Source organism: Drosophila suzukii, chromosome 3 (genome assembly GCF_043229965.1).
Source record: "Drosophila suzukii chromosome 3, CBGP_Dsuzu_IsoJpt1.0, whole genome shotgun sequence".
NCBI lineage: Eukaryota > Metazoa > Arthropoda > Insecta > Diptera > Drosophilidae > Drosophila > Drosophila suzukii.
Window position 1 is genome coordinate 53,729,136 of NC_092082.1, and position 21,504 is coordinate 53,750,639.

General features: G+C 41.0%; 1 protein-coding gene across 1 annotated transcript in view; it reads right to left on the bottom strand.

The window, feature by feature from the left end:
- Positions 1–21,504, bottom strand: part of lovit (loss of visual transmission) — a 654,250-nt gene that overhangs the window by 316,874 nt on the left and 315,872 nt on the right. The gene's annotated exons all lie outside the window — the stretch shown is intronic.

Genomic DNA, 21,504 nt, shown 5'->3' on the forward strand with positions numbered 1-21,504 from the left:
TCGCTATTGTTGTATTTAGCTCTATTGAAGTAAGTTATACACTCTCCTTTAAGGTTCGCCAAGGGGGTTTGTGCTTTGTTTTGACTGTTCTGCTTGGGCAAGGCCATTTTAAGGCCTCACCGCAGACATCAGTAAAAGTGTTAACTAGGTTATCTAATTCTTGACCGTTGCGTACGTGCGTCGGTGGAGCGTGTAGGTTCCTGTTGAGGAGATTTTTGTAGTATCCCCAGTTGGTTAATCTTAGATCAGTAATGTTCTCGGCGGGAGGACAGTCTAGAGTTATTATAAATTCTATGTATCGGTGGTCTGAGAATGAGTGATCGATCCCCACCTTCCACGCTTCTAGCTGTTTAAGTAAGTAAGCTCCTATTTCTAGTGATGAAAGTTGTTGGGTCATTACCTTTGTAGCAGATGAATAGATTTGATTGAAGGAGATAGTCGTAGAGTAACTCACCCCTTTCGTTTGTGTTTGTACTTCCCCATTGTGTGTGGTGTGAGTTAGCGTCCCCACCCAGGATGAGTTCCTTAGATGAGTGAGTGCGTATGAGTTGTTGTGTAGTGGTGTTTGGTAGTGGCCCTTCGTAGTCGTGAGCCAGATAGAAGGATGCTATGGTGTGATAGTTGTGTTCGTTTAGCTCCAGTCTGACCGTGGTGAGGTCGCCTTCGCTAAACTGTGGAATAAGAAATGTGTTAAAGTGTGTCTTTGTAAGAATGCAGGTTCTGGTTTTACCCTTACCCTTGGTGTAAAATAGCTTGTATAGGGAGGTTGATAAGCCACAGATGTTGTTACCAACAATCCATGGCTCTTGAATGAGGACTACGTCTGTGTTCCCTGTTGCCAGGCTGTGCTGTGGTGCAGGTTAGGTGCAGGCAGCCATGTTGTCTGCCGCTAGTTTATCCGTGTCGTAGATTCGTAGTTGCACCTTATCGAACCCGTAGTTCACCCGGTCTTGTTGGGATGCGAGGGGTTCCCAGCAGGCCTGGTTCAAGAGGATTACCACGTTCATGGTGACACCTTGACCACCTTCCAACGGTCTGTCGCAAGCTTCGGGTTGAACCTGGTCAGCAGGCTGAGTATAGCCCCTGCTTCCTCTCTCGCTTGTTGCTGTTCCTGATGGTCATAGCGATGTCGAAGGCTGGGATTACCGCCTTTGCCCAGGCTATGTCCTCTTGGATTTTTAGGTAATCCAATTTTGACGTTTGATCCTTACGTATCGGGTTGGTGGCCAGCCGTTTGAGGATCCGGAAAGCTTTATTACGTTCAAGAGGTCCTGCCTAATTAGGTGGTATCTTCTTGAACTTCTTTGCCCTGGTACTGACCACGAGACCGGCTTTCGCGACCCCCTCAGGTTGGAGTAGCTGGTTAGCCACACCTACGCCGATGGGAGGCTTGGGCTTGTCGTTATGGTGAGTTGGGCTTAGCCGGCTGCGATGTTCGCTGGCCTTGGCAGGGGTAGACGTCACATGGACTAGGGTATTCGGAGCCGTGATCTTGCTTTTCTTGTCGTCGTTGGTTACGACTTCCGACTCTTCGAGAGTGTCGGGCTCCTTTTTGGTGCTGTTATCTCTTTTGTTGTTATTAATTAAGTTCTCCGTGTTAAATCCCACGAGCTGCGGAGATGGGACAGGTCCAGGTAGCAGAAGGAAGCGTTTCCGACCCCATAAAGTGTATATATTCTTGATCAGGATCACTAGCCGAGTCGATCTAGCCATCTCCGTCTGTCCGTATGAACGCTGAGACCTCGGAAACTATAGAAGCTACAATACTGGGATTAGGCATGCCGGTTCCTGAGACTCCTGCGCAGCGCAAGTTTGTTTCAGTAGAGTGCCACGCCCACTCTAACGCCCACAAACCGCATAAAAATGTGGCGCCCACAATTTTCATGCTAGATAAAAAATTTTATCTGAAATGTATTGGTCTCGTCAATACCTATCGATTGATCCAAAAAAAATTTGCCACGCCCCCTCTAACGCCCATAACGCTTAAATCTGTCTACCGCCGGTAGGTGGCGCATTTTAATCTCGCTTTGCTGCTTGCATATCTCCATTTCTCTTTGGTCCTTTGTGGTTATCTGATAGTCAAGGTACTCGACTATAGCGTTCTTCCTTGTTTTGCTAATGTAATTGTATCCATTAAATTCATCAGATCGTAAGTGAGCAAGCGGAGCCGGTGATTTCTGAATGGAAATTCTTGGCTTGAAAGAACTTTTTGAAAATTCTCAGATAGGGTTTTTATTTATTTAACTAATTAAGAATTAATAACAAATTGATTGTTATTACTTTGAATTAAATCATCAATTTTAATTTGGACAGTTATCAAATCATTATGATCGGGAGTCCCTGCTATCTATTTCAAAAGAGTGCCTAATTCATTGATTCCTCTTTGTGAGAGACGCATTTTAATAATATCTAAATCATAGGAAATTTCACACAGTAAATTCTAATTACTTTTGTTTATGTGTGTTGATTCGAGTTTGATTATATCTTTTTATAAACATAAATTAGTTATATGAAATAGGTCAGCGTATGGATCATAAATAAGAATGTCTTTTGTATCCTTGTATCTAGAGTTATGCTTATTCCTTTTCCAGTGTTTTTTCTTTTCTGCCTGCGTGAGAATTTAACATTTTATCTTGTGCCTGTTTTAATATCTGTGGAATTGTATCATGTTCGATTTTCTTGTATAATATATCGTACGGTCGTTGGTTGGTAATAGAATGTATAGTAATGATATATTTCTGAGCTGCTTTAATTATAATTTCAGAATAATCAACTAAGTTAAGATCATCTTTGATGCAACGAGCAATTTCTGTAAGGGTTGAATGAGCCCCCTTTCAATTTGTCCATTGGACGTACTATGGCGAGGATCCGCGAAATATAAATTATTACCGCATCTTTGTGCGAAGGATTTAAATTGTGTTGAAGGATTTAAATTGTCGTTATCCATCATTAAAGTTTTGGCAAGTTGAAAATGTTGCAATATTTGTGCAATTTTGGTTTCTATGTTGAGTTTGTTTTGGATCTCCTTTACAACTAGGTATTTTGAATATGAATCAATACAAGTACTGAACATTAAACTCTGAGCGTAAAAAATGTCAGTATGCAGATTTTCTCCTTCTTTATTTGGGATGGGTGCTTGACCAATAGGAATTAGTACAGGGTGTCTATTATATTTGTTACTATTATAAATGGTAAAATTCTGTATGTACTCCTGGAGTTTTTGGTTCAAATTTGGCCAATAGAATAGTCTGTTAATTTGTTTGTAATTTTCGTCCAGTCCTTTATGTGCTCTGTTCGTACCCAAACAACAACAAATAAGCAGAAACCAAGTTGGGAACAGTACCAGGCGCTCAGTAGCACTCACTGCAGATGAGAAGTGCTTATCAGCATATTATATGTCTCACTAACTCACCGTCTCACCGATTCAACGGCGAACTGACCCGCCAATGCAGTCAGCATATGTTGCAGTGTCAGTACCAGGCGCTCAGTAGCACCCACTGCATATGAGAATTGCTGATCAGCATATTATATGTCTCACTAACTCAACTTCTCACCGACTCAACGGTACACTGACGCGCCAATGCAGTCAGCACATGTTGCAGTTTTAGCCGAGCCAACTATAGCTTATTTCACTAATCATTATACTAAGCTTCCGTGTTCCAAGTAGTATATATAGTATATATATCAAATGAAGAATAAAGCAGTTATCAACGCATCTCATAACTCCGCGGTTCTACTTCCTACCTCTGGGAATAGGGCTCAATACACTATCTCCACTAGCAGCTAACCTACGTTAGCTCAATCTCAGCGCAGTTCCCCATCGCCTGTGATCCGGCATCGCAGTAACCATCGTTACCATTGCCGCGACGCGATCGTCCTGCCAGCAAAGCGTCCCCGTGTCCCGCGGTGTGACCCGGAAGTGTCTACTTCGGTTAGGCACAAGCATTGGTGACCCCGACGTGATCCTTTGACAACAAAGGATCACACTCAAGCAACCCCCTTTCCACTAAAGGACTCACAGCTTTATCCAGCTTCACAGGATACGCTTCTTCTTCCAGAGTCACAGGAACTTCAGCTTAATCCAGCTTCACAGAATTCGCTTCTTCATCCAGAGTCACAGGAACTTCAGCTTAATCCAGCTTCACAGGATTCGCTTCTTCTTCCAGCGTCACAGGAACTTCAGCTTAATCCAGCCTCACAGGATACGCTTCTTCTTCCAGCGTCACAGGAGCTTCAGCTTCATCCAGCTTCACAGGATACGCTTCTTCTTCCAGCGTCACAGGAACTTCAGCTTAATCCAGATTCACAGGATACGCTTCTTATTCCAGCGTCACAGGAACTTCAGCATCATCCAGCTTCACAGGATACGCTTCTTCTTCCAGCGTCACAGGAACTTCAGCTAAATCCAGCTTCACAGGATTCGCGTCTTCTTCCAGCGTCACTGGAACTTCAGCTTAATTCAGCTTCATAGGATACGCTTCTTCTTCCAGCGTCACAGGAACTTCAGCTTCATCCAGCATCACAGGATACGCTTCTTCTTCCAGCGTCACAGGAACTTCAGCTTCATCCAGCTTCACAGGATACGCTTCTTTTTCCAGCGTCACAGGAACTTCAGCTTCATCCAGCTTCACAGGATACGCTTCTTCTTCCAGCGTCACAGGAACTTCAGCTTCATCCAGCTTCACAGGACACACAGCTTTATCCAGCTGGACAGGATACTCAGCATCATCCAGCTTCACAGGGCACACAGCTTTATCCGGCTTCACAGGGTTCTTTCTTTCCAAGACACACAATATGTCTACTTCATTCATAGAGCAAACAAGTCACACAAGAATCGATTTACTCAATCGATTACTAGACACCCAAAACGAGCTGCAAGTGAAAATCCAACAGCTCATTAAGAATTATAGCAAGGATTCTGCCGACCTACGCCACCGAGACGGCTATTATTCCGGTAAGCTAAATCAGTTAAACGATCTCTGGCAGCAGTTTTGCGACCTAGATGAAGAAGTCCAGCAAGCGGCACTACCCACTAGAAGTGAGTACTCTTCACGACTAGTAGCACTTAAAAAGCTGGTCGAAAAATATCAGAATATGTTTCTGGACAACATGCCGTCTGGAAGCGGGCTTCCGAAGGCCCCCAGACGAACTTCGGCCAACATCAAGCTCACAACACGAGATCAAGTCAAAGGAGATTCCGCAATTGACACGGTGATCCGACAGTTGCAGAGAAGATGCGACGAATTGGAGTCATCATTAACATTAGCCTCGAACGCCCCAACCGTCACCCCAGCCCTACAAAGGCACCTTGATCTCCATTGGGTGTTACTGAGGCAAGCCTACGACGAATTGGATAGCACACCTGGGGCCGCAGCTCTGGTAGAAGCAGAGCTAGCCCAATTACACACATTATACGAGGAATACGAAATGAACCTGCTACGAGAAAACGATGCGCCAATGAGCCTAAACTTGGCACTTCCGCCAATTAGCATTCCGGAGTTCAACGGCGAGTATCTAGACTGGCCACGGTTCCATGATCTCTTTGTGGAATTGGTACATAACAAACCATATTCGGCCAGTCAAAAACTACATATTGTACAGAGTTCGCTTCGTGGTGAAGCGAGGAACGTCTTGACAGACACAGCCTTCTCACAGGGGGGCTATAACGACACCTGGTTGCGGTTGAAGGCCAGGTACCAGAACGGCAAAATACTAGAATTCGCCGCCATAGCAAACATTATTGACCATAGGCCTAAAGACGGCTCATCGCGCCAACTAAGGGCCTTACATGACTCTATCAAAAACTCAATGAGTACTCTCCAAAACCTCGATGTCACCACAAAATCCTGGGATCCAATCCTGTGTTTTATTATCAGAAGAAAACTAGACCAGCAATCTCTAGCTGCTCTGGAGAATTCAGCGGATGCACCCACGGAAATCCCAACGTTAGGGAGTGTACTGACGTTTATTGAGCGGCGCGCTTGTTTGCTGGAGACGATAAGCGCTTAACCTAAAGAAACATTCCGCCATCAGTCAGTTCACAACGAAGAGAGCTGTTAGATTTGTCACTTAGGACCACATAATTTTAGAGCATGTAGCCGTTTCCAGGAAATGGACCCCAAAACGTGGCGCCAGGCCACTATTCCAGTAGGAGCATGCTCAAATTGTTTGTCTACAGCTCATAAGGTTGAAAACTGTGGATCACCGACCACTTGTCGAGTCTGCCAGCAACGGCATCACTCACTGTTACACCAAGGAACGACTAGCAATCCAGTGGCCGGCGCAGTAACCATTGCAGGCTACGACAACCCTAGAGGATATACTCTGCTCGCGACCGCCAAGGTATCATTACAAGGGCCAACCGGTCAACTACAAACATGTCGCGCTGTAATAGAGGGAGGATCACAGGTGAATCTTATCTCAAGGAGGATGGCAGATCTGCTGTCTCTTAAGGAAATGTTGTCACCGATTAAAATATCTGGAATCGGAGGAAAAACAACAACAGCAATCGGATGAATTCTAAGGCTCTTATTATGTACAACAGGGTTTGAAACGCTCGTAGAGGTATTTGTTATGTCCACAGTCATTACAGACCAACCGTCAGTATCGATTGCAACCGATCTTGATATTCCCTAGGGACTGCCGTTAGCAGTAATAACCGGTGAACTTCTTGAACTAGGACCTAATAAACCTTTGGCACAAGGCACAAGGCTTGGTTATGTAATCACATGTTTTCCCGATAAAGAAAACTAATCTGATACGGAAATCAAACCTATTCTGGTAGAAGACAAAGATGACTTTGCAGGACCGAACGCTGCTTATGAGCCAACGAAAGATAAAAATCCGATGAATGATAATCAATTTGATGTAAAAGAAAGCAAACGGCAAAATGAGATTTCACTCGATGAAGAAGGGATTCAACGTATGGAAGAAGAATGGATCATAAAATAGAAGATACTGAAGACCGATGTCTCCAATCAAGAACTAGTGACACTGACTCGTCCGATCGAGATACATATAAGGGTTCATTGCAGTTGACTGAACTTTATACTGCAAGAGAAAAACCAATTAATATAGAACCGACTTTTCATCAATTTAAAAGCTACAAGAAGTCTGACTTTCGTCCAACAGTTCTAAACTTAACCAAGAAATATCTTAGTTTTGTTGCAGAAGGTCCACATACCATAGACGTGCCAAATGATCAAGTTCTACGAGGGCACAATTTCGGTCCCCACGGTAATGTCATTTTTATCGCAAAGGGGAGTGTTAAGCAGCATAAAGAAGATGTGAAGGACCTGAATCACGACCATGAACCGCCGCAGTTGAAGAAAAGATCCTCCTCGGTCAAAGATTTGTTAGGTGCTTTCTATACAAATCGGCCAAGGGCTGACCGACATCTTGCCTTAATTGAGGGTACCTCTCAATGGGGGGGAGAATGTTCGTACCCAAAGGTACTCAGCATGACCACACCCATCAAATCAAGCAGAAACCAAGTTGGGAACAGTACCAGGCGCTCAGTAGCACTCACTGCAGCCGTATATGTCTCACTAACTCAACGTCTCACCGACTCAACGGCGCACTCACCCGCCAATGCAGTCAGCATATGTTGCAGTGTCAGTACCAGGCGCTCAGTAGCACCCACTGCATATGAGAATTGCTGATCAGCATATTATATGTCCCACTAACTCACCTTCTCACCGACTCAACGGTACACTGACGCGCCAATGCAGTCAGCACATGTTGCAGTTTAAGCCGAGCCAACTGCACCATAATCATAATATTCTGACCTACTTTAGATTATAGCTTATTTCACCAATCATTACACTAAGCTTCCGTGTTCCAAGTAGTATATAAGCAGGTATCAAATGAAGAATAAAGCAGTTATCAACGCATCTCATAACTCCGCGGTTCTACTTCCTACCTCTGGGTATAGGGCTCGTAATACACTATCTCCACTATCAGCTAATCTACGTTAGCTTAATCTCAGCGCAGTTCCGCATCGCCCGACAAGTGCTCATTACCCCGTTGAACCGCGGTGTGACCACGAAGTGTCTACTTCGGTTAGGCACAAACATGCTCTTCAATGAGTTTCTTCGATTAATAATGCTCTGTCTTCAGGGTTTTCTACATCTTGGACCAATGTTTTTGTATATAGGAATTTATTCGTGAAATTTTCTTTAAGTGGACTTTGAATTTTTTATAAGTCTTTAAATGCTGAGTGTTTTGATGTGAGACCGACTCGGTACTGTCAGTTAGGTTGTGAATTTGAATTCTTGATAAGGCGTCAGCGACTACATCGGTAGATCCTGGTTTATACATTATTTTGGGAGAGTAACTTTCAATGAATGAGTACCATTTTTTCATCTCGATCTTTTGATTTTTTTGAGAGATCGAGAAAGACAGTGGTTGGTAATCTGTATAGATTTCTATGTTGTTAACGCCGTATAAATAATTTCGCAAATTTTTAAATGCCCAAACTATTGCTAAAATTTTTTTTTTATTGGTCGCATATATTTGATCGGCTTTAGTTAGAGTTTTTGAAATAAAGGTTATTGGTTTTCCTTCCTGAGAAAAAACAGCACCAATAGCTAAGTCGGACGTTAAAGTCAATTTTTTATTATAATCAGGTTGTACCAATTCGATTTGTGCAATTAAATTATCTTTGAGCTCGTTAAAAGCTCTTACAGCTGAATCTGAATTTTTGCGTAGTTTTGTACAAACTTTCTGTAATAGCCGGTAAGGCGAAGGAAGCTTCTAAACTCTCTCAATTGTTTTTTGGAATAGGATATTTTAAAATTGTAGATATTTTTTCTTTGCGTTTATTTTCTCATATTTTGGTTTATCAATATATTAAGTATGACGATTAAGTCCTTGTAGTGTTGTTCTATTGTTTTAGAAAATATAATTATATCATCCATATATACATGACATGTTTTTCCTACATGTTCTCTCAAAATATCATCCATTGCACGTTGGAATATTCTGGGAGCGTTCGGTAGCCCAAATGGCATTCTGGAGAATTCATATTTTCCGTTATTTATAGAAAATTAGGTTTTTTCAATGTCTGTTTCTTTCATGAGAACCTGGTGAAACCCAGACTCCAAGTCGATCGTGGAAAACTATAAAGCTTTTCCGAGGCTTGACAAAATCACTGAAGGATCTTGCATTGGATATCTTGTCCGGAATGGTGCTTTCATTTAGTTCTTTATAGTCTAAACCTTATCTAAGTTTTGCATCTTCATCAAAACTTTTTTTTGGTACCACTAAAACTTGAGAATTATAAGGTCTTTTGCTTGATTTTATAATTCCTTCTTTCATCATGCGACTAACTTCAGAGTTCACGGAATTTGAAGCCAATAGAGCATACAAATACTGTTTGCTAAAAAAGTTCTATCATTTTCGGTGTTTATTTCACCGCGAATATCAGTCCTGAAAGGGACTTGCATGTTTATCTTCGACTGCTCTTTATTGATAATATTTATTGTCTTATTTTCCAAATCCATTCTTCGGCTTGGAAGTGTTTCACTCATATTGTTTATTTCATTGTTGTCGGATAATTCAATTGTCGGATGTTCATGATTTCTGAATCCCAAACTTGTAATTTTGTCGGATACTTCAACGACGGCGTGTTCGGGATTTTTGAATCCCAAACTTGTTTTGCTTTGATTTGCCTCTTCAGAATCAGTTCTGATTTGGCCTTTTCAGCACAGTATTTTCGTATAATAAATTCCTTTAACAAAAGAATGTTTTTTTCTTCGGATAAGGAAAGTTGGTTAAAAGATCTGTCATTATCATAAATCATTTTTTCTTCTTTGCCCCCATATCTCATTACTCCTTTTTCTGTGTTAAATTCAGCTTTTTTTTCAATAGGTTGAAACCTATTAGAAAGTCTGATTTTAACCCATTAATTTCATAAAATATGTGACGCGTATTAAAGATCTTTACCATGTGAAAATATTTAATTATAGTGTTCGTAACGAAGGTTACTCGGATCGGTCTAGCAAGTTTGCGCAGCACGGGTCAAACGCACGCAACCCCCAACACGACGGAGTTGTAAGTTGTCAGCAAGCAGAACACAGCAGCACAATATAGTGCCGACGCTGCAGGTATGGGACTTTCGGTCAAGACTCAGCGGGACAGCAGCAGCAACTGCTGACATTGCAGCGTAGACGACCAGTCAACGAACCAGAAGCTAAACGAGGTCAACACACATGCAGGTGAAACCCCAACATGAGGCTTAACGTAGCATATAATGTATGCACCCAAACTTCCGGTCAGGATAGTATTTAAGCTCTGATCAACACCTCAATAAAGTCAGTTACAAATCTAAACACCCACAAGACTTATTACTTCCATCACCTGGAGACACTTGTCAACTCACCCTAGCACAGTTCTTCGATCGCCTGTTGTCCGGCAGCGTACTACTCTAATTACCTGTGTCGCGACGCAATCGTCCTATTCTATTTAGTGTCTCCGTGCCAGCGACAAGTGTGTCAGTACCCCCCTTGTCCCGCGGCGTGACCCCAACACACTGTTGATCCTCGGTTACACAAACTTTCGTTAACTCTCCACACACAGTCCATATCGCCTGTGGTCCGGTACCGTGCTACCCGTAGTCATCCGTGTCGCGACGCGATCATACTGTAATACACAGCGTCCCCGTGCCCGCGACGAGCGTTCATACCCCTCCTCCTCACGCGGAGTGACCCGAACCTTGTCTAGCTAACTTAGACAAGATCATTGGTGACCCCGACGTGATCCTTTAACAACAAAGGATCACACTTCAGCATCCGCCTTTCACGTAGGCAACACACACGCCGGTTTGCACAGGTAAGAAGTCCTTAGAGTCGCCTGTCAAGCCTATCTTAAGAAGTCGGCTACGAATTACTGAAGTAGGACCTGACAACAACCTGCACTATGTCGACTTCATTCGTCGAGCAGACAAACCAAAACAGAATCGATTTACACAATCGACTGTTAGACGACCAAAACGAGCTGCAAGGAAAAATTCAACATCTCATTAAGAATTATGGCAAGGATTCTGCCGACCGACGCCTCCGAGAAGGCTATTATGCCGGTAGATTACAACAACTAAGGAGCTCTGGCAATTGAAACCACCATTAACATTAGCCTCGATCGCTCCAACCATCACCCCAGCCGTAAAAAAGCCCCTGAATCCCCATTGGGCGATACTGAGGCAAGCCCACGATGAATTGGAATCCACACCTCAGAAAAAAGTAAAAAATTGTTCATAGTGGCCAACGGCCAAGCTTGTTTTTTATTAATTGATGGTCATAATTCGAGTGACTTACAGCTAGCTATTCGTGGCTGCGCTGCCTGCAAACATTGGCAGCGGTCGTCATGTATATATACAAGTATAAGCTCACATATGTATTTGGCTGATAGCAGCGAGAGCGCGAGAGGAGTTGTATATGCATTCATTGTATGTGTCTGCACTCAGGCCATAGGAATATGCTGACACTAGCACTTCCCATAAGTTGGGCTCTGAGTCGCATTCCTATTTTGTCTGGCCGCACGAGTTTAGCGGCTGAGACTTTTGTATTTGTTTAAGTACACTGTAACACAATGTTGGTGTCGGTACAGTGGGTACTCGCTGCAATGACACATGCATACTGCATCTCCCTCCTTTTGATAAATAACGTAATGTAATGAAGTTATTTTCTAAGGAATATGTTTTTTAATTTTTTAAAAAGTAATAAAAATGAAATTATTTGTAGTTATTAAAAGTATCTTCTAGTACTTATATATTTGGAAATTTAAAAGTTATAGAACATATTTTGTATCGTAAAAGAAATATAAGAAAGTTGGAAAACAATTAGGGTATTCAATTGCGTTGCAATCGTTTGAAAAGTGTAAAAGTGTAAGCAGTTCCAACAACAATTTCCATACAAAATAGTTTTCAAGGCCTACAACACCCCAGCCTATGTATACAAATCTGTTGTACTTGTGTAGAAATAGGGGGTTAATAATGGGTAGGAATTTTATCTAAAATACTAAAAATATACTGAAAAGTTGGGTTTTAATGACAGAAATTATCATAGCCTTCTTTTCACAAAAATTTAAAAGTTGGCGTTATTTTGTAAGTCAATTTCCTGCAACGATATTTTAAAACAGAGGGCGTTCACAATTCTCGTCTGGCAAACTTACAAAGTTTACACTTTTGCAACGCAATTGAATACCCTAATTATGTTATTCAAAAATGTTGTTATAATCAGAAAATATTGATATCATGATGTTTTTTTTTTATATTTATATATTTTTTTTAAATTTTTGTTGTTTTTTTATTTTTATTTATTCTGTGCATTTGTTCTATGTATTTATTCTATGTATGGCCATACGTGAAAATTGTATAAAAGTTTTTATGAAATAAAAATTTTTAACCTATCCTTATGAACTTTTTGTTCTTTTTTATTAATATTTGAAATTCCTATATTTTCATTATCTCCTATACCAATTACTGTATATGGTCCCGTATATTTGTATTCTAATTTGTGACCTGTTTCATTCTTTAATAAAACTTGATCTCCAATTTTTAGTTCAAAATCTAAACAGTTTTTATCATAATAACATTTTTGTTTTCTTTTATTTGATTCTAATATTAATCTTGCTCTTTTGAAAGCTTGCTCTAATCTAAACTTTGTTTCTTTTGCGTAATCATCTATATTATAAATAGGTTCTATTCTCTCTACGCTATTAAAATGTTTTGGTAAGTTCGAAGTCCTACCAAACACTAACTCATATGGACAATAATCATGTGCCATAGAGGGTGTCGTGTTGAAACAATAAACAAAATATTTTAGCCATACATCCCAATCCGTTTTATCAGTTGAGATGTATGTACGTATAAATTCATTAAAGGTTCTGTGGCTTCGTTCCACAGTTCCGACAGTCTGATGATGGTGTGCTGTCGATGTTATATGTTTTATATTTAAGTTTTTGCATAGGTGTTCGATTAAAGAATTTTTGTATTCTGTTTCCATGTCCGTAATGAACGTCTTCATTGCACCGTACTTTAGAACAAATTCTTCGAATATAGCCTTTGCTACCGTTTTTGCATTTTTATTAGGTACTGGTATGGCAACAAGGTATTTTGACAGATCACATATAAAGGTGACTGCACATTCATTTCCTTGATCTGATTTCGGCAGTGGACCGATCGTATCCACAATTACCTTATCGACTACCATTTCTGGTGTTTCTGTAAGTGTTAAAGGAGTTTTAATATGTCTTGTCGTTTTTGACATTTAGCATTTTTGACATTTACGTATGTACTGGGTTATGTCTTTACTCATTTCTTTCCAATAGTAGTGTATTTTGACCTTGGCCAAGGTTTTTGTTATAGCTGAATGTCCTCCTTGAATAGGATCGTCATGTAATGTAGACAATATTCTTCTTTTTCATTATTAGTTGTTATTAGGGTCACCGGGTTGAGTAGCACTACTCTTAATGATTTTAATATATTGTTGCCCATTTTTTAAAATTTATCTATTGAAATATTTTCAAAGATAGTTTCCCATGGTGCCACTTTGAGTTGGGTAATTTTTTGTTTACCAGCCTGCAGTTCAAGCCTTTGGAAAAACTGACCTAAGTCAAGACTTCCATTAGTATACATCATATCTTGCTGTAATTTTTTTTCCATGTTTGAAAAAACATAGATTATTATTCACATGCAAGGTCACTACTTTACGTACTTCGTCAGTGTTATTGACTTCATATACGTTGGGCTTGGAAGCTTTTACTTGAGATTGCCTAGACAATTCTACTTTATCTTTTCCTGCGCAGGAATTTTGTCTACTTTTTTGTCTTGTAGTGACTTGTAATATATTTGCCGTAATATTTTGAAGATCTTTAATTGTTATTCTAGAAAGGGCGTCTGCCACAAAGTTATCTTTTCCCTTTAGATACTCGACTGTGAAGTCATATTCCTCTAATTCAAGCCGCATGCGCGTGAGTTTTGAACTAGGATTGACTATTGAAAATAGGTATGTTAGTGGTCTGTGATCGGTTTAAACTGTAAAATGTTTGCCATATATGGTCGAAAGTCTGTAATTGCCCAATGAATTGCTGCTAGTTCCTGTTCTGTAGTGCTATTATTGCTTTCAGCTTTTGTAAATGAACGTGATGCATATGCTATCGGGAGTTGGAGTCCGTTATGGTTTTGTGTTAATACCGCTCCACATGCTTGTTTACTTGCATCCGTTTTTATACCAAATTCTTTAAGGAAATCAGGATATTGTAATAAAGTTGGTTCCATAAGTTTATCTTTTAAATATTGGAATGATTTTTGGCATTTGGAAGACCTTCAAACGGAACATTGTTTTTAGATAATCTATTGGGTGGGCAAGAAAGTCATGTCGTTTTTTTTAGTAATCGTTTTTAATCTAATTTATTTACGACTAATCGAGCACCAGGGTCACACTTTTTAGTATCGTTTTAAAGCTTATTGTCTTAGGTACTATCGACGAAAATTTGGTAATTATTCGATAACATTTGTGGAAGCTATAGCAAATTAAACATGGAGGACCAAAGTGAGCATTTTCGGCATATTTTGCTTTTTTACTTCCGAAAAGGAAAAAAAGCGGTCGAAGCTCGCGAAAAATTGTGCGAAGTGTATGGTAAAGATGCCATGAGTGATCGCCAATGTCAGCGCTGGTTTTCCAAATTCAGGCTTGGAGATTTTGGAGTTAAAGACGCCCCACGTTCTGGTCGACCATCGGCCGTTTTTGACGAACAAATTCAGGCTTTGCTGGATGAAAACCGGCGCTATTCAACGCGGGAGATGTCAGAGAAGCTCAGTGTGTCGCATACAACGGTTGAAAACCATTTGAAGAAACTTGGCTACGTAAGCAAGCTCGATGTTTGGGTTCCGCATAACTTAAAGGAAATTCACCTAACTAAGCGTATCAACATCTGCTATTCTCTGCTGCAACGGATTAAAAACGATCCTTTTTTGAAGCGGATCATTACTGGCGACGAAAAGTGGGTTGTTTACAATAATGTCCAACGAAAAAGATCATGGAGCAAGAAAGATGAGCCAGCCCAAGCCACATCAAAGGCCGATATCCATCAGAGGAAAGTTATGCTGTCTGTTTGGTGGAATTGGAAGGGTGTAGTGCACTTTGAGCTGCTGGGACGGAATGAAACCATCAATTCAGATGTGTACTGTCGCCAGCTATCCAATTTGGCGGAAAAAATTAAAGAAAAGGAGCCGGCACTAGCTAATCGCAAGGGTATAGTCTTTCACCATGACAACGCTAGGCCCCACACATCTTTGGTCACTCGGCAAAAATTAACGGAGCTGAATTGGGAAGTGCTACCACATCCACCTTATAGTCCGGACCTAGCACCTTCAGATTACCATTTGTTTCGCTCTCTTCAAAACTCTTTGAATGGTAAAAACTTTGATTCAGATGAGGCTGTCGAAAACCACTTGTCTCGATTCTTTGCTGGAAAAGACCAAAAGTTCTTCGAGCGCGGAATTATGCAGCTGCCCGAGAGATGGTCATTAGTGGTCGAACAAAACGGCCAATACATAATTGATTAATTATAAGTCCTGATATAAATAAATCATCTTTGAAAATATTGAAAAAAAACGACATGACTTTCTTGCCAACCCAATAGTTATGTGCCGTGAATAGTCGGCGAAGTTTTTAATGAAACGTCTGTAATAATTGCAAAATGCTATAAATCGTCTAGCGCTATCTTCATCATGTGGGACTGGATAGTTTCTTATGACATTATATTTCTTGTCGTCTGGTAAGATTCCTTTGTCTGTGCATTTATGACCAAGGAAGGTCACTTCATGCATAAAAAATGAACATTTTTGTGGGTGTACTTTAAAGTTGTATTTTCTGCATATTTCAAAGATGTCTTTTAGGTTTTTGAGCATATGTCTTTCGATACATCCAATGACTATTAAATCACCCATATAGAGGAATGCTTTAGAAGCTTCAAGTCCAGAAAACGCAATAGTCGTCATTCTCTGAAATGTATTTGGGGCTATTTTTAAACCGAAAGGTAATCGCGTAAAACGATATGAGCCATTGCTCATTGAAAACGACGTTATGTTTCTTGAATTTTCTTCTAGTTCAATTACATCACATTAAATCAAGGAATGAAAAGTACTTTGCTCTACCTAGTTGGTCCAAGATGTCATCAATTCTTGGGAGTGAAAATTTATCAGACAGAAGTTTTTTGTTGATTTGACGATAGTCAACTACTAGTCGCCATTTCTTTTCGTTTGAACCCGGAAGGGTTTTCTTTGGGGCAAGTAGAAGTGAGCTGTTGTATTCTGATACAGATGGCTCGACTATATTGTCTTTGATTAATTTTCCTACTTGTTTTTGAATTTCCTCAACTTGGCTGTGCGGGCTTCGATAATTTTTTATATAGATCGGTTCATCGTTCTTCAACCTCAATTTCTGCTTGTAAAAATTGTTTGTTGTTATTGATTCGGTTTCAAGACCGAATACGTCAGTATATTTTCTACATAGTTCCGTTAATTGTAGTTTAAATTGAATTGGACAATTTTTCTTCAGTTCTTCTATGATGTTTTGCTCTCTATTATGAAGTGTTTTGAATTACATTATAATCGGAAATTGGTTCACATTTTAAATTTGTTATACTAATCAATTGATCAGTACTGGTTGTGTTGAGTAATCGGACAAATCTATTCTGTTTTGATGTGATTGGCAACGTAAATACCAGGTTGAATCTCCTGATTTGGTATTAGTATAGTATCAGTATCGGACATTATTTTGATTTTTCTTATTACTTGAGATCTGGCTGGTATTAGAATTGTATTATTACCAGAAGTATATGTTATTGGAATTTAAATATGAATGTGTATATTATTTGGTCTTATTATAAACCAATCCTCTGTAGGGTTAAGATCTATTTGACAGTTTAATTCTTTTATAAAATCTATTCCTATTGTTCCATCACATGGAATCGCAAAATCTTTATTTACTATATGAAAATTATATGGAATTATACATTTGTCTGTTTGGAGTTCTACTGGTGCAAGTCCTTTGGATTTTATGATTCCCTTGCCTATTCCTTGAATATTTATTGTATTTCTTATTTGTATGTTGCTAAAGGTATCTGCATTTTCTTTTAAAAGTGAAATATTTGCTCCCGTATTCACAAGGAACGTAAGCTGCTTTCCTGTTTCTGAATTAATAAATGGTACGAAGATATTGAGATTGAGGTTTATGGTATATACCGTTGGTATTTTTAATTTATTGTATCTAAAGGGGTCTGCGAGAAACTGGCTCGGTAAAACGGACATTGTTGTTGTGCTGAGTGTTGCCGTAATTGCTGGTATTTTGTTGTTTTGTCTATAATTTCCACGACCTCTATTATAGTTATTGGTCTGGTTATTATAGTTTCGATTAAAACCATTATTTTGGTTGTAACCGCTATTTCTGTTGTAGCCGTTATATTGGTAATACCCATTATTTTGGTAGTTACCACGACCATTTCCTCTACCTCTACCACGGTAGTTACCTCTGAAGTTGTTACCTCTATAGGCCGGTCCTTTTCTGGCAAATAGTATTGCGTTGGCATTACCCGTCATTTCAGTACTACACTGTATATACTTGGTGACTGCCTCATTCATTGATGAGAAGTAGCCTGCCTCAAGGATTTTTTTGAGTCGGCCATGGTCACAATTTTTGACCATTGTGTTTATAGCCTCCTTGGTGGTGAATTTGTCCGCATGTTCAGCGGGTAATCCTTCATCAATATACGAAGCTTCGAGTAGCTTTCGTAAGTTGTCAACTTCAGTTGTGTATTTTTCAGCTGTTTTTCCTTTTTGAGTAGTTTTAGCCATTTTTGCTTTGACTTCATCGGATGTTTCGCCGATTCGTGGATTCGTTTTTAACTTTGTACAAGGTTGAGCCACTATTTTTGATTTTATGACTTCAACTGTTATTTCTTCAAATGTGCCTTTGGTTAGGTTTACTAATTTATGAATCTTTGAAGGTTGATTTTTTGTCAGTTGGATTCAGGGATATCATTTGCTATATCCTTAATATATGCCCGTTGGGCAACAGTTTCGTCCGTAATTGTTCGATTTCGCAATCGGAATCAATTGTCATGTATATATAAAAGTATATGCTCACAAATGTATTTGGCTGATAGCAGCGAGAGCGCGAGAGGAGTTGTATATGCATTCATTGTATGTGTCTGCACACTAGCACTTCCCATAAGTTGGGCTCTGAGTCGCATTCCTATTTTGTCTGGCCGCACGAGTTTAGCGGCTGAGACTTTTGTATTTGTTTAAGTACAATGTTGGTGTTGGTACAGTGGGTACTCGCTGCAATGATACATGCATACTACACCACTCATTATATGAGGACTACGAAATGAGCCTGCTTCGAGAAAACGACGCGCCAATGAGCCTAAACTTGGCACTTCCGCCAATTAGCATTCCGGAATTCAATGGCGAGTATCTAGACTGGCCACGGTTCCATGATCTCTTTGTGGAATTGGTACATAATAAACCATATTCGGCCAGTCAAAAACTACATATTCTACAGAGCTAGCTTCGTGGTGAAGCGAGGAACGTCTTGGCAGACACAACCTTCTCACAGGGTGGCTATGACGACAACTGGTTGCGATTGAAGGCCAGGTACCAGAACGGAAAGATACTAGAATTCGCCGCCATATCAAAAATCGTTGACTATAAGCCTGTAGATGGCTCTTCGCGCCAACTCAGGTCTTTACATGACACGATCAAAAATTCAATGGGTATTTAAGAAACCTGCAAATCTGCACAAAGAGCTGGAATCCAATTATAGGGTTTTTAGTGCGACGAAAACTAGATCGGTATACGTTAGCCGCTCTCGAAGACTTAGCCAATTCACCGACAGAAGTCCCGTTGCTGGAAAGTGTTTTAGGCTTTTTAGAACGGCCTTCCGACATGTTTGAAACATTGGATGCTCAACCCAGGGGACATACCAAAACATTGGTATCACGACGTATAACAATTGTAAAACTTGCAACATAGGTTCACACCTGCCATTATCCTGCAACATGTTTCGAAGAATGGATCCGGACAACCGTCGGCAGGCAATAACGAAGATTGCAGGCTGTGCCAACTGTCTGTCAAACTACCATAAGACTAGCAGTTGCCCATCGCCAATGACCTGTCGTTTTTGCTGTCAACGGCATCATTCCATGTTGCACAAACATCCAGAATCCAGGGCGCCCGTTGTTGACATTGCTACCCGAGATCAACCATTGCAAGCGATGGGTGCTTCAGGTCCAAGTCAGCAAACCCACAAGGGGTTTGCGTTGGCCCTCGAACAACAGCCAACTCGCCACAGCCATTGAGGCAGTACAAGGACAGACCGCAAAGCGAGAAAGTGGTCGCGCAATCATCGACCTTGGCTCTCAGCTAAATATCATGTCCAGAATGATGGCAGATCAACTTGCTCTCCCCACCTTCAGCACATCGCTACGTATTCAAGGAGTTGGACAACAGGCGCAGGGATCTTCGTCATGTGCACGTGTGCTGCTGTCATCGTAAAGGTCGAACTTTCAGAAGGAGATCGATGTGTTTATCTTTCTACAACTGACGAAAAACCAACCGTCGGAATCCATAGATGAAGGACTTGGTGTTCCGAGCACGGAAGTGTTGGCGGACCCAGAGTTCGGCCAACCCGGAAGCATAGATTTACTTCTGGGAGCCGAGGTATACTCTCGAATGATAAGACCCGAACTTATCGATTTAGAGAATGATAAGCCAACTCTACAAGAAACCTCTTTTGGGTGTATTGCGTTCAGCGCCGATTGCCATCAGCCATAGCAGGAAATGTCATGACAATAACACGGTGGATCCGTTACCAGCCCTGGAAAAATTTTGGAAGCTAGATACGTTTAACACCGAGGTACCAGCAATGACAGTCCAAGAGAGGCTTTGTGAAGAACATTCTCTATCAAACGTCCAATTCTGCCCGGATCAACGACTAATGGTATGGTTGCCGTTCGCAGAAAATCCAAGGGTTCTAGAAAAAACATTAGCTTTGGCTCAACGGAGATTTTCCAGTCTAGAACGTCGGTTATAACGGGATCCGGCAATGCTAGAAAGTGTACAAAGGAATCATTACTTCATTCCCCACCATTGCGTACTAAAACCAGACAGCTCCATCACAAAACTAAGAGTGGTCTTTGACGCTTCGTCGCCTATCTCAACAGGAAAGAGCCTTAACAACATCCTCAGGGTCGGGCCGACAGTTCAGAGTGATTTGGTATCAATTTTGTTACAGTTCCGGACTCACCCGTTCGTGTTCACAGCAGACATGGAAGAAATGTATCGACAAATCTGGGTTCATCCTCAAGACAAGGGTTATCAACTCATAGTATGGCGACGAAACCCACTAGAAAAAATAGGATCGTTAGGCTGGGATACTGAATTGGACAAGGAAGATACAACCCATTGGCAGGCGTTTCAAAATGATAGTCAGGTATTGGGGTAAATCCCTCGAAAACAGAACTTGTTCTATTTACGAATAGGTACAAAATTCCTCAACTTAACCCACCCATTTTAAACAATTGTAATCTCTCCTTTAGCGATCACGCCAGGTACTTGGGGTTAGTACTAGATAAACGCCTCAAATGGGGCTTAAACAACCAAGAGAGAACCAAAAAAGCGACCATTGCACTTTACTCCTGTAAAAAAGCAATCGGGCTAAGATGGGGCATGTCCCCAAGAATAGTCAAGCCAATCCTACTGTACGGAGTCGCTCTGTGGTGGACCGCCTTACACAAACAATGCATACTTGTAGGGTACAATGCACGCACGCACGCATAAGGGTTAAAGTTTGGCTGTAAGTTGTTCCTCGCTCGCATGTACAAAACGTAAATAGCGGCATAATTCCCGAATTTGTTGGACCGCCTCTCTGTACTGTACGTCTGCCATCTCGCGCGCACGATTTGCGCCGCGGCGATTGAACATCTGGCGAAAATCAGTGTGAGCGACGAGACGACGGAAAATATCACGCCATAACGCCGTTATTCTCCGTCTCTGCGATCCCTACTTAGATTCCTGGAAGCGTAGTCAGCCACGTAGGCCAACTTCTGTGCACAGCTCGAGCACTTAAGTTTCTCTCGCTAAGGCCAGCAGACGTGCGCCCAAAACCAATAGTCAAATCAAACAAGTCTACGGGAAAACTGACCGACAAACGGTACCATAGTGCGGCAAGGGGCAACCTGTACAATAATAGCTAAAGTGAATAGTGCAAAACCATAGTCTGAGGTGAATATCAGTTATAATTTTTCTCGAGGACCGGACATATAATATCGGAAGTGTTTCTGTTTCAGAACCCACCCCCCCCGCAATCGATCTCTTAACAGGCGCTAAGTCCCTGCCGCTCAGTGTATGCTGGCGCTGATATCGTCGAACGATTGCAGAGTGGGGGGTGGCTTTTAGGACCCTGGTCGGTTGCCGGCAGTTTTTGCGAGCGCATTTATATACAA